The sequence below is a fragment of the Mastigoproctus giganteus genome, chromosome 6 (assembly GCF_048544385.1).
Source record: "Mastigoproctus giganteus isolate SK-2022 chromosome 6, ASM4854438v1, whole genome shotgun sequence".
Taxonomy (NCBI): domain Eukaryota; kingdom Metazoa; phylum Arthropoda; class Arachnida; order Uropygi; family Thelyphonidae; genus Mastigoproctus; species Mastigoproctus giganteus.
In genome coordinates, this window is record NC_143580.1 from 98934664 (window position 1) to 98948324 (window position 13661).

Sequence of the window (13661 nt, forward strand, 5' to 3'; positions counted from 1 at the left end):
GACACGCTGAAACCAATACTACAAGTTAAGTGCAATTTTGCTTATTCTTGTGAAGCATTTTACGAATAAATAGCAAATACTGTAATGAAGAATTATTAAAAAAAAAATTCACTCAGCAGAAAAATATATTTAATTTTATTATTTCATTTCTCTTGTTTTTATTGTTAAAAGAAGTATGCATTATTATTATCATTGCTCTTTTTATATTATTTCTCCTTGATTGGGGATTCCATCTCGTGACGGGTATTGCTACCAAGTACACAGGGTGGTTGTTGTTATGTCTGGTGTTACTGTTGGTCGAGGAACTCCCTGCCTATCCTACAGGTGTTCAGGATTGCGACTTTCTGGAGTTCCTTGTAGGTGTTCGCTGGGAGACCTATTTCTGCTAGACTGTTATGTAGGGTCTATACCTGCGGTTAACACGATGATCGAGATGGTCGTAACTTGTTGCATATGCCGCATCTCTTTGATCTCCTGTCTTACGTTCGTGTACTTCCTGATTTTTTCCTCATGGGTTTTCTGCAGGCTGCCAGTGTTGGGTACCTCTATGTCAATCAGATAGGTAGCCTTTTCCTTCTTGTCCACAAGGGTTGTCCGATTGTGCGGTATTGTCTTACCCGTTATTACAGCGCGGTCCCAGTACAGCTTGTAGGTTGGGGTCTCCAGTACTGCCTGGGGTTCGTACTTGTAGTACGGTACACTTTCGTTGATCAACTGGTAATTCCTTGCTAGCTTCTGATGTATTATCCTGGCTGCACGGTCGTGCCTACAAGTGTACTCAGTGTGGGTGATCACCTTGCATTCCGCGGTGATGTGTTGGATCGTTTCTGTGTTCAGGTGGCATTGTCGACATGTGTCATTGGACACTCCGGGCTCCTTGTAGATGTATTTTCTATAGTTTCTGGTGTTGATTACCTGGTCTTGGATGGCGAGCATAAATCCTTCAGTCTCAGGGAAGAGCGTCCCGCTCTTGAGCCATGCATTGGAAGCAATTTTATCTACGTGATCTTGATGAGGTCATTGTAGTGTCTGCCATGGAGTGTCTTCTTTGCCCATCTTTCTAGTTTCGTTTATGCCTTCTGGATGGGAGGGGACTCTTCTCTTAGTGAGTGGGTATACCGCTTGTCTATTTTCCTTATGGCCTGGTGGAGTGCTTCTGAGTCTCTTGGTAGTATTTTTCGGTCAGGCAGGCTTTGATATCCTTCTGCTGTTACTGCTGAGCCTGCATCATCCCCAGGTACAAATTTGTATTTGTAGGTCTTTCCCTCTGTCATGGCTTCGATCTCTTTACCAGTCTGCAGCTGGTAGTTTCGGTTGACTAATTTTCCCTGGTGCAATCCGTGGGTCTTGCATTTGTCTAGACCAGTGGTGTCCAACCTTTTCCCGTACGGGGGGGGGGGGGCATATTCAAAGTTAGATTTGTTTCGCGGGCCACATTCAAAGTTAGATTTGTTTCGCGGGCCACACCGAGTGATTCGAGAAAAATTTGTATGTTACATTTTCCATACCTTGTTACATGTAAAAGAAAGTCTATTTTCATGTTACCGTTTTTTATTTTCAGGCTACAGTATTATATAAAAAATTCAAATTCCCAATACTTTTATGTGCAAATATATCAGGGATTTATTTTTTAGATTTTATTAAAATTATAAAAATATGACTCTTGTTTTTTTTTAAATACTTTACTCTTTTTTTTTAAACTTTACTTTTGCTTTTAAATGGTTATTTTAGAAAAAGTTTACAACCTGAAAAGATCACTGCTTTTCAATATTAAGATGAATCAATACATCTATACGATCCTCCCCCATACATATTTCTGTCGTCGAAAACGTCGGATTATAGTGCTTTAATAGCCGAGTTGTCTGGTGAATTGACTTTCTCTGAAGTTCCAGACACCAGTTTCAAAGAACCGCTAGCTATGATGGAAAAAACTCTGGAAAACAAATTTCCCCCTATTCAAGGACCTTTAAATTCTTCTCATACTTTTAATGATTCTCAAGATTGTGAACAAACTGGTAGTGCAACTATTCTTGACTATCTTTTTGGATTAAAAGCAAATATGCTGGATGTTTTTATAGAGGGCTCTATGACACCTCTTATGTTTGTTGAGATGTCCAAAAATTGGAACAATATGGAAAGGTTAGTGATAGATCTAACTATAGAGAATGAAAAGTTGAGAACAAAATTAAATTATCTTAATGTTGAGAGGAAACAACAAAATGTGTTGCCAACCGTTGGCAACACATTTTGTTGGCGCTGGCAAACAATCTCAGAGTGATATTAACTTACCGGATGTTCAAACAAAGAACATACTTATAGTTAAAGCAAAATGCAGATAGTAATTGTAAAACTAGTGAGGAAGTTAAAGCTGAAATTTCTAAAAGTCTTAAACCTGAATTTAAAAAAATTAAAGATTAAATCAATAAGAAAAATAAGAGAAAAGGGAGTTCTAATCGAAACTGATAACAGCAAGGATCTAAATAAACTTAAATCCTGCCCTAAGTTCAAGGAGTTAAAATTTTCTGCGGATTCCCCTAAAAATTAAATCCAACTGTCATAATATATGACATACCTAAAGATGTCAATGACTCTGATTTTCTGGAGGACTTATTCAATAAAAACCTTATGGATCGTGGGATTTCCCAGGAAGATTTCGAGTCTGTTAAGATTCGTTTTAAAATCAGGTCTCGGAACAAAAGGAATCAACATTGGGTTCTTGAGATCCCAAATAAAATTAAGAAAGTGTTTTTGGCTTCAAATTGCAAGGTTTTTATCGGATGGTCTGTCTAGGGTATGAAGGATTTTTTCACAGCATCACGCTGTTTTAAATGTCTTAGCTACGGACACTCTGCTAAAAACTGCCACCAGTCCGAGTTTACCTGCGGATATTGCGGTGACCTTGGTCATCAAATTCAATACTGCACTAAAATGAAGGAACCTGCTGTTTGCCCAAATTGTCGGCTTACGAAGAGGAATGCGGACCATTCCTCCAAGGGCGTTAAGTGCCCTGAATTTGTAAAAGCCCAAGAGGTAAAAAAAATTCGGACCGACTTTACCTAACTCTGGAATGTCTTGTGTATACAAATTTTTGTATATACTTTACAGTTAATTGTCAACGATCTTTATCTGTTTTAAGTGATCCTTCTAAGTTGATGGCCCAACACAAATTTTAACTTTTAGGGTTACAAGATCTGCATTCTTATAAGGGCGTAGTCAAGGGCTTCCCTCTCGGCTGTCGCATTATTTCTTCAAACCTTGTTACGGTCGGTGACGGGGGTAACGCCACTACTAGGGTTTGGGCCGCCCTGGTGGTTGTTGACCCCCTCATTACTAACAAAAATTTCTAGTCTTTGCTCCACACATGCTGCATGTGCGTGCTTGGAAGGTTGTTTTGGAAAAATTTATGTGGCTTCTCTATATGCTCAATGTAGTAAGGATTTGTCAATCAGGCCGAGCAGTCCATAAAGCCATTTCTAAATTACATGGAAGACGTTTTGATCCGTTTATCTGGTTTTCCCTTCATTTTTATGATGGATGCTAATGCTCACTCCCAGCTTTGGAACAGCCCTACTAGAGACTCTAAAGGTGAGCTTTTGGAGAAGCTTATTCAGTCCAATAACTTCACTGTGTGGAACACCCCAGGCCATCCGCCTACTTTTGTTTCTTCTCTGGGTCAATCTTATATTGACATTACCCTTTCAAACACTACTCTTGGTTATGACATTTCCAACTGGCTTCGCCATACTTCGTGGTGCTCGAGCGACCACAATGTCATCACATTAGTGATCAGTCTTAGCAACAGTCCTAGGGTTATCAGGTGCTGTTTTCACTTCCCGCGGTTTAAGACAAAACACATTGATTGGAATATCTTTGATGTAAAGGTTCGTGAGCTTAATTCAGAAGAAATAATCGTCCAACTTGGCTTGCTTCCTGCTGATATGCAGGTTTCTAGGGTTCAAGCGATTCTAATCACTGTCTGTGAATCCACTCTAAAAAAGAAAAAAACGAAAAATGAATAGTGTTTCATGGTGGACCCCAAATCTAACAATTCTCAGAAGAAACTTAAAAAATGCTCGTCGTCATTTTCAGAGAGCAAAGATAGCTAACAGGCCCAGAGATGAGATTGACAGATTTGGTGAGTTGTATAAATCCAATAGAAGGAGTTATTTCAATACCATTTTCCAAGAGAAGAAACTTGCCTGGGCAAATTTTGTTCAGCATAACATAAATGAAGATCCGTAGGGATTACCCTACAAACTTGTTACTAACAAGGTTCATCCCGGCGATGTTCTTTCTTCTATTATTGTAAATGGTAATGAAACCCTGGACTAGAGTTTGTCAATTAATGCCATCATGGACAGCTTGCTCCATGAGGACACTGCCTCCCGTGAAAACGCCATGCAAACTACAATGATATTAGATCATTTATCATACCAAGGGTCCTGAACCGAAGCTCCTTTTACGGATACTGAGCTGGAATCTACTATCTCAACTTTAAGGGATGGTAAATGTCCTGGACAGGGTTTCCTTGAGGTTTCTGTACTTAAAAGATTTTAGAAAAATTGCCCATTAATTATATTAAATCTTTTAAATGCTTGTCTGTCTTCGGGATTATTCCTGCAGGCTTGGAAACAGGGTATGTTTGTTTGTTATTTGGTTTTTAGGAGCATTAGCAACTAAGGCCATATTGCTCTGGGATATGCGGTGGTCATTCCCTGACCTTTCCATAGCCTCCGTATTTAGTGGTGACGGGCTCGAACCCCAGTCTAATCAAGAAGCGTGTGCTACGCACTGCTGCTCTTTCCCACCTAGCTACGGAGGCGCATGGAAACAGGGTAGACTTAACTTCTGCTTAAGTCCTTTGACAAACCCTCCAATGATCTTGCCTCTTACAGGCCCATTGCACTGCTGTCCATCCTTGGCAAAGTCTTGGAAAAATTAATTGTTTCTCGTTTTCTAAATTACTATTTAGACAGAAACCTAAGTTCTCCACTTCAATTTGGTTTTACCCATGGAAGGTCTTCTGTTGATGCTATTTGTCAGGTTTTGAGTTCTGGTCAAACTTCTAATTCTAAATATGTCCTTGGTCTCTTTGTTGATTTCAAAGGGGCATTCGACACTGTTTGGTGGCCGAGTGTCCTGGCCTCTCCTTTCGAATTACTTTGATTCTCGCAGCATAACAGTTTCCTAAGGATTCTGCTCTGTCTCCATATCTGTTTCTAGGGGCTACCCTCAGGGCTCTGTTCTTGGCCCTGTGTGCTGGAACATGGTCCTTGATGGGTGACTCTCGGTTGATCGAGACAACATCCTTCAAGTAGCTTACGCAGACTACCTTGTTATTCTGGTTTTCGGTAATTCCTGCCGAGAGCTAGAGTGCAGAGCAAATGAAGTCTAGAGGACTTGAATATCTGGTGTTAAACACAAACTGCAAATCTCGACTAATAAAACAAAAAAAAATGTTGCTAAAGGGCTCTCTTGATGTGAATAGACCACCTGTTATTAAGTTGAATGGAGAAATGATTAGGAGTACTCGGCAGCATAAATACTTAGGAATAGGATTTTTTTTGATGACCGTCTTAATTTTATTTACCATGCAAAATATGTACTTCAGAAAATAAAAGCTATGACCTATAAAATTATTAAGATTACCAGGAGTACTTTTGGTGTAAAGAAATCTTCCATTAAATAATACTACTCTTGTATATTTATACCAATTGTGTGTTATGCGGCCGGGGCCTGGGGATACAGAATCGGTAACTCCCTTGTTCAAAAATATCTAACTGAAGCACAGAGATTCTTTCTTCACGCTGTAAGTAGAGCTTGTCGAACTGTCTCTACAGCTGCTCTGTAGGTCCTCAGGCAATGACTGCCAATCCAATATGAAGTAATGTTACACTATCTTTCATATTACAGAAGAAAAAACGTTCCTGCGCGAAAAAACTTATAGGTCTCCCTACCTTGGGTAGGGAGACCTATAAGTTTTTTCTCGAGGTTGTTGATTACGACAAGAAAATGGACTGGTTCAATCCTGGCTTATATTACGTTTTTATATACCGGTCATACCAGTCTTAACTTTAAATTGTTCTCACTCGGATTAGGTAACACTCTTCTCTGTAGTTGTGGTGCTCAAAAAACACTTGAGCACCTCATCTTTCATGTCCCCTGTACGATGATTTAAGACTGGAATTTCAACTTCTCACAAATGTATTTGACTGCTCGGAACTGCCATGATTGGTTAACTGTTCTGAATATTATACTGCCTTCTCCATCTAGCAGAGAAATTGTTTAAACGGAGAAAAAGAATTCTTACTCCTGAGGCAGTAAAATGCTACACTGTTTCTGTTTCTTTGGATTACTCTTACCTGATATATTGATCAGTTTGCTGGACTCCGAAGCCCAGTATTTATTTATGTATCATCATTGTATATAGTCTTTTTATGTATCATCATTGTTTATAGTCTTTTTATGTATCATTAATCATTGTACATAGCTATTATAAATTGTACACAATGTATAGATTACTTTCAGCGAATAGGGGAAATCCTGGAGACAGCGAAAAAAATAATAAAATACTTTGAATACTTTGAATACCTGAATGGGTCACACACTATTGGTTTCTACCTCTGGCGAACAGCTAGAGTGCTGGACCTGATTCATGGTGTTGGGCCTAGTGCTCTGGTTAGTTGTCTTTTGTGCAGTGATAATGAATACTTCCTTCTGGATTCTGGGGGGCTGGACCTGATTCATTGCGTCGGATCTGGTGCGCTAATGGTTCTATTATCCATGGTGTATAGTTGGACATTTGCTGGACAGTACCTTTATAGGGTTTGGGGATTCCAGTGCATGTGGAACAGCAAATGAGGAAATAATCAGTCAAACTGTGATTTTTGAAGTTTATATTTGTGCCATCCAGACTATCGATTAATAGTTTTTTTTTTTCCTGCTTGCTCCCTGTTATGGGAAACCCAGGGACTGGATTGCTGGCACTCACTGGTATTGCACTACCTACAGTGCGTGCTGGATTTCATGCGAGAATTTCGCTACAGTAAAATCAGACTCAGGTAATTCAACATACTTTTCCAGGCCTGCTTTGTAAAGACTACTTACCCACAAGTTCTCAAGGTAGCGTTGGGCTTATGCCTGGGAGCTACCCTGATTAAAGAACACACATATACGAGTGTTTAATACGTTTAATATGTACAGAGCATCTAATTATATATAAGTATACTGTATATTGTATATAAATCGTGTATATACTTTTATGTATATAATCTTGAGACTATATATTGTGTGTAATTAATAAATTAATGAAAAAAATGCATGAGTCACACAACGTTTTATACGTGTTTTGTTAATTTTGTCGAGCGGTATATACACCGATGAGCCAAAACTTTAGGACCACCTACCTAATATGATGTTGGTCCTCCACATCCAAAACAGCTCGTGCCCGGAGAGGCATGAACGCTACGAGATTTCTAAATGTGTCTTGTGGTATCCGGTACCAACACATAACCAAGCAGATCCTTTAACGCCTGTAAGGTCCGTGGTTGAGACGCCACAGATCAGAGTTGCTGTTCCAACACAAACCACAGATGCTCGATGGGATTGCTGTCTGGGAAATTTGGAGGCCTCTGGAGCATGAGGAAGACCTGTAAGTCTTCCTCATGTTCTGCGAACCAGTCTCAAACAATCCGGGCAGTGTGGCAGTGCACATTATCTTGCTAAAAGATGACACCGCCAGATGGGACTCTTGCCATGAAAGGGTGTATCTGGTCAGCAATGATGTTTAGGTAGGTGGTAGATGTCAGAGTGCCTGGCATATGGATGACTGGACCCAGGGTATCCCAGCAGAACATCGCTCAAAGCATGACACCGCCACCACCGGCTTGTTTTTGTCCCATGGTGCATCCAGCCGCCATCACTTCCCCAGGTAAACGACGCACACCTACCCGGCTGTCCACATGGTGCAACAGGAAATGTGATTCATTGGACCAGACGACCTTCTTCCAATCACTCAAGGTCCAGTTTCGATGCTCGCGTGCCCATTGCAGGTGCTGTCGCCAGTGAACCATGGTTAGCATGGGCACTCAGAGCAGCTTCAGGCTGCGCAGCCCCATTTCCAGCAGGGTTCGATGTACTGTGTGTTGTGACACATTACTCCCATCAACAGCATTCCAATTACCGGCGAGTTGCACCATAGTCGCCCTTCTGTGCAACTGGGAGAGCCTTCGCCCACCTCGAGCATCGATGAGCCGTGGTCGTCCAACACTTGTCCGGCGGTTCGTGGGTTTTCTCTCCTCAGACCACTTAGGTACTAACCACAGTTGAACGTGAGCATCCCACTAGCCATGCCATTTTGGATATGCTGCTTTCGCTGTCTACTCCCCTCCCGCCACCCCACTTTTCCTCCTGTTGTGGCATGGCATGCCCACTGAAAAACGAGGGACTACCTTCCCTATCAGTCCCTTCCTTCTACTTCTACCTCCCCAGTCTTCTGCCTCCCCTCCCAAACCTTTCCTACACAGTGCATTACCTATTACCCCACAGGTCCAAATCTAACACACCAAAATTACTGCCCGAACTATTAGACCTCTACAGAAACTCATTCAGCGAAAACCCCACTCAATGTTTTAAAAAATCGTATTATTAAGCAAACCGCGAATATATATATTTTTAAGGTCCTAACCACTAAAATCTCAGGAAAGTAGGCAGCAGGACCTGCCAGAATACAATTAGTCTTATTGGTACACCCGGCGGCAGACAGGCCGGATGAACAATGGGCACAACATACTACGTTCTACATGACCCACATACTGGCCAACCTCTGGCATTGACAGGGCACTGTCACTCGATACAGAGAACATACGCGGAGATGGGAGAAATCCCAGGAGCTGTTACACCCTCAACATACCCAATACCCAATACGCTGCTGGATGAGGGCGGTCGTTTGACTAAGACCACAATTGCTGATATTAGAGATATTTGGACGGCTATGGAACAATTGCTTCTCAACGTCATTACTGAAAATGAATCCTTGAGGGGTAGACTTCAGGAGCGTGCCTCTCTGCTGCCTTTACTGGTGTCTCAAAATGATGATATGGTTAAAACTGTGCAAGCCCCTGTTAATCCCTCTCTTACTTATGCTCAGGCTACTAGCCTGTATATGCCTTCTGCTCCCCATAGCGGGCATTCTAAACCGCCTGCTCAACAACATATAATACTTATTAAGGCTGCCGAGAATAGCTCATTTGCCACTAGTGAAAAAGTTAGACAGAAGTTAAAACTAAGTATGCTCCTGATTTTAGAGATGTTAGAATTCGTTCTATGAGAAACATTAAAGCTAATGGTGTTTTAATTGAAACAGCTTCTTCTACGGATCTTGATAAAATCAACAGTGCACTAAACTTAAAGACTGTGGTTTACTTTTCGAAACTCCTAGGAAACTTGGTCCAACTATTGTCATTTATGATGTATATGAGTACAATGTTTTGATCAATCCATTATTCTTCCCTTAAGTTTAATTTAAATTTAATTAAATATATATATATATATATATAAAATTATTACTATAAGAGTGTAATTGGTACCATATAAAGGGCCGCCGTAGCCTGGTGGTCAGGCGCACGGGTGCATAAGTACACGTGCTTTGAGTGACCGGGGTTCAAGCCCGTGACTGCTGAATACGGTGCTGTTTCTTGTATTCTGTCTATCTTGTTAACTCCTCTGACTGTTTGGTCGTCCCGGAGTATAAACAGAAAACTTATATAGGTATTCTCATTTTAGGAACACACTTTGAGTACCTATATGATACCAATTACAAACTCTTACAGTTGTAATTAGATTACAGACTGATGTAATGTTTAATCTATAATTGATGGCATTAATCTGATCTGATATATCTTTTACACTCATTTCACTATTTCATAATGACATAATTTTTTTACATTCATTTCACTATTTAATAATGATATATTTTTTTACATTCATTCCATTATTTCATAATAGATTATATATATATATATATTCTTGCAAGCTACTTTTATGTTCTATTTTAATTAAATTTACAGTTGTGATGATGCTGCAGTTATGCGGCGTTAATGCTGTTGTAGGATTAGCATTAGCATTAGCATTAGTAGAGGCATTTGATGCAAGAAAGCAAGCTTATGCAGCATCAGCCAAAAAAAAAAAAAAAAAACACCCACTTCCACTTCACCCCTCTGTTCGTTCAAAATACCTGTCCAGCTGAGCTTTAAACTTATTTAGGCTATCAACCTCCACCACAAGGGATGGAAGTCTGTTCCACCAACCAACCACCCGCTGGCTAAAGGCAAACTTCCGCACGTCTATCCTACATCTGTCTTTCCTCAGTTTGAATTTATGCCCTCTCAGGTGATTATTCTGAGCTAGAGGAAGAATCCCATCAGCATTGAGCATGCTTAAACCATTCGAGGCTTTATACACCTCTATCAGATCACCTCGCTGGTACCTAGTCTCCAGACACTGTAATTTGCAAAACTTAAGCCGTTCTTCGTAAGAGCACCCCTTTGTTCCATTCACTAATCTTGTTGCCCTTCTCTGTACTCGTTCCAGCAGCTCTACATCCTTCTTGAACACTTAAACATTTTATACGCGCATTGATATTTATTAGGTAAAAGTACCGATTGATTTTAGGCGAAAATAGGCGAACCAACAACTGCTAGAACAACAATGGATAACCAGTTAGTTAGGCTTTAATAGTTAGTTAGGCCATAATTACCGGTAATGCCTCCAGCCCAAAATAATAATAATAATAAAAAATAAAATAAATTTTTACTACCACCCGGAAACAAAAATCAATCAGTACTATGATCTAATATATATATATATATATATATATATATATTATAATCCCTAATTTTAAAGAATGGCTGTGAAGTTTTCAATGGCAAAAAATAAAGAAAACAATAAACATATTATATACATATAATATGTTTATTATTATATATTAAAGTCATTATAAATATATTTATTCAAAAGTCATTATATATATATATATATATATATAATGTGCCTTTATGCTAGCTTTTCAGCAGCCCAATATGTGCAAAAGGAGACTACTTTATTTTAGAGTGATTACAGTCATGTAATCACATGTATAGATATACATGCCAGTTCCCAATGGATCTCTTATTCTGATATTAAATACTTCAAAAAATATACTTACAGAAGCACAGTCCACTGACAGAGGCATCAGCATCCTTCTCACAAGGCGACCCTGTCAATGAAAAAAAAAACTCTATGAGCATATTATCTCTGTTTTTCTGTTCATTTTTTTAGTTTCTAGCGTTTTACAGAATGCTAGCTATGATTCTGCAAAAATAACTCTTCTTTTTTAAATTTAAGTAATATACTTGTGTCCTTGACATGTTTTACCTCGGAAACATGCCTTGGGTGAGCATATTAGTTAGAAGGAAGTTTCCTCTTTTATAGAAGTGGAGAGTCCAACCACTCATTCCTGACTGTTAAGATGTGCTACGTAATTTGGACCGCAAGTCTGCCTGCGTTTTTTCGTGTCTTGAATTACACAGTATAAATGCAATGTGCATCTTTTGTCATTTCTGGGAAGAAAACATCCAAATAAAACACGAACAAAAATAGTAACTGATTCTGATTCTCCGTAAGATATGAATCCAAAAAGATTGTTAAATGTAAAGATCATTATCTTCAGAGATAATAATTGTGATTATGATCTTGTTAAAACAGAGATTTTTTAAAAAAACGAACGTACAACTTAAAAGTTGATACGAAATAATTTTTAATCCGCTTGGGAAAACATGAGACTTTAGCAAGGGATCTGAATTGAGCTACTGGTTTTGATGATTTTAGGAATGGGATATACTGAATAGATGTTCCACCGAGTGAGAGGTATTGTATGGTGAGCATCCTATGAAATATATGCAGGAGGACGTCAATAATAATGACACTAAAACTATTCATGATAAACTGTACGATATGATCATGACTTTCATATGCTGTAAGTGGCAGAATAGGCGAACTAATTCAGAACAGCAGAATTAATCTATTTGTGTGAAAGCGAGAAGGGAGCGGACGATACATGGTTAGCCATTAAGAGTGATTTAATGATCTAGTAAGAAATTTAAATTAACCAAAGAAATCTGCGAAACATCTTGTTTCGCAGATTTCGCAGTAAGCACCACCACACAGACGGCACTGTTTCAAGGCTTGTTGGCCTATCCTCGGTGGGTGGGCAAGTACCCTGGTGTTGCAATCATGCCAACCTAGTTGTAGTCACAATATGATATACAATAAAATTGATGCCTTAACATTACTTATGTAGTATTTCATTATAAATTCGCTATCATCTATCTACACCAATATTTTATAGTAAACAAATTTACATATATACATACAAAGTCCAAATTTGAATTTACATATATAGGAACTATGATACAAGACAATTCACCATCTCACAGACATTATAAACTATTCTTAAATGTTCCTTATATTGTATGCATAATTTGCGTTGGTAACACAGCCCTTCTTTTCCTTTTTTTTCCTTTATTGGTAAAATTCATTATACACAATTGGTAAATTCCAACCATTGCTTAAGAAAAGATGCTTCTCTTCCCTTACAGGTTTACACACATCACTTTACATTAGCTGTCTCTTACTTACAGTGATGAACAAAAAAACTGCATCACCTTAAAAAAAGTAACATTTGTAGTGAAATGTACAAGTATAAGATTGTTTGATTACAGTCATTTTGTTTGTCGCAAAGCAAAAGTATTGCGTCAGATAACACTTTCATTGCATCAAACAGTAATTGCAAAGGTATTGCATCAGCCATTTCTATAAATACAAAGTTGGAAGGGTATACATGCTCATTAGTATCCTGTTTTGCGGAGGTGTAAGCATGGTGCCATATGTTCAGTTGACACCAAGAAAAAAAAGTGTAGCTGTTGCTCTGTCCCAGGAAGGGCTTTCTACGCATGCTATCGCTGATAAAATAGGCTGCCATCAGTCAACAGTATTCCAGGTGAAGAAATTAAAACGTGAAACTGGTGATGTGAAGACCTGGATCAGGCCGTAAGAGAGTGACTACGCCTTCCCAAGATCGATATTTGAAACGGCTATGCCTCTGTAATCGCCATGCTAGTGCTCCTGATCTAAAACTGGACTTTGAGATGGCCTCTGGTATTGAAAAAAGAGCATGAACTATCCAAAGATGGCATTCAGAATGTGGTCTGCATGCCTATCGGCATAGGGAAGCTCTGCTAACTCTTCATTTACACCAGAGAAAAAACAGTTGTAGAGCCAAGAAAGGTTTTTGTGGCGTTAGAGATTTTAAGCTAATTTGCATAACTGAAGTCTGTAATGAAAAACACAATGCTAATCCAAATTGTGATATTTTATTAGTGGGGTGATTCCCCCCTTTTTGACTATTCAGGATATACGAGCTTATTGTCCTATTTTACCACTAGACTGATATATTAAGCTAGAGGAATGTTCAGAGCTTAAGTGCACTGATAGTGAAAAATATTAGGAGCACCTTACCCCCTATTATCATTTAGCATCACATAGGCACTGTGCCCCCGTACACTGTTTAATCGCACCCCTACTTCTGGTGCCATGATGCAATTAACAATTACTTTCTCACCCCC

The 13661-nt window shown here is 39.2% G+C and overlaps 1 protein-coding gene across 1 annotated transcript in view; it reads right to left on the reverse strand.

The window, feature by feature from the left end:
- The window catches only part of LOC150084471 (uncharacterized), a 1198120-nt gene that overhangs the window by 715816 nt on the left and 468643 nt on the right, over positions 1–13661 (reverse strand). Inside the window, exon 2 of the mRNA XM_090376097.1 lies at positions 11204–11254. The gene's annotated coding sequence lies outside the window, so the exon portion shown is untranslated. The remainder of the gene's footprint in view (positions 1–11203; positions 11255–13661) is intronic.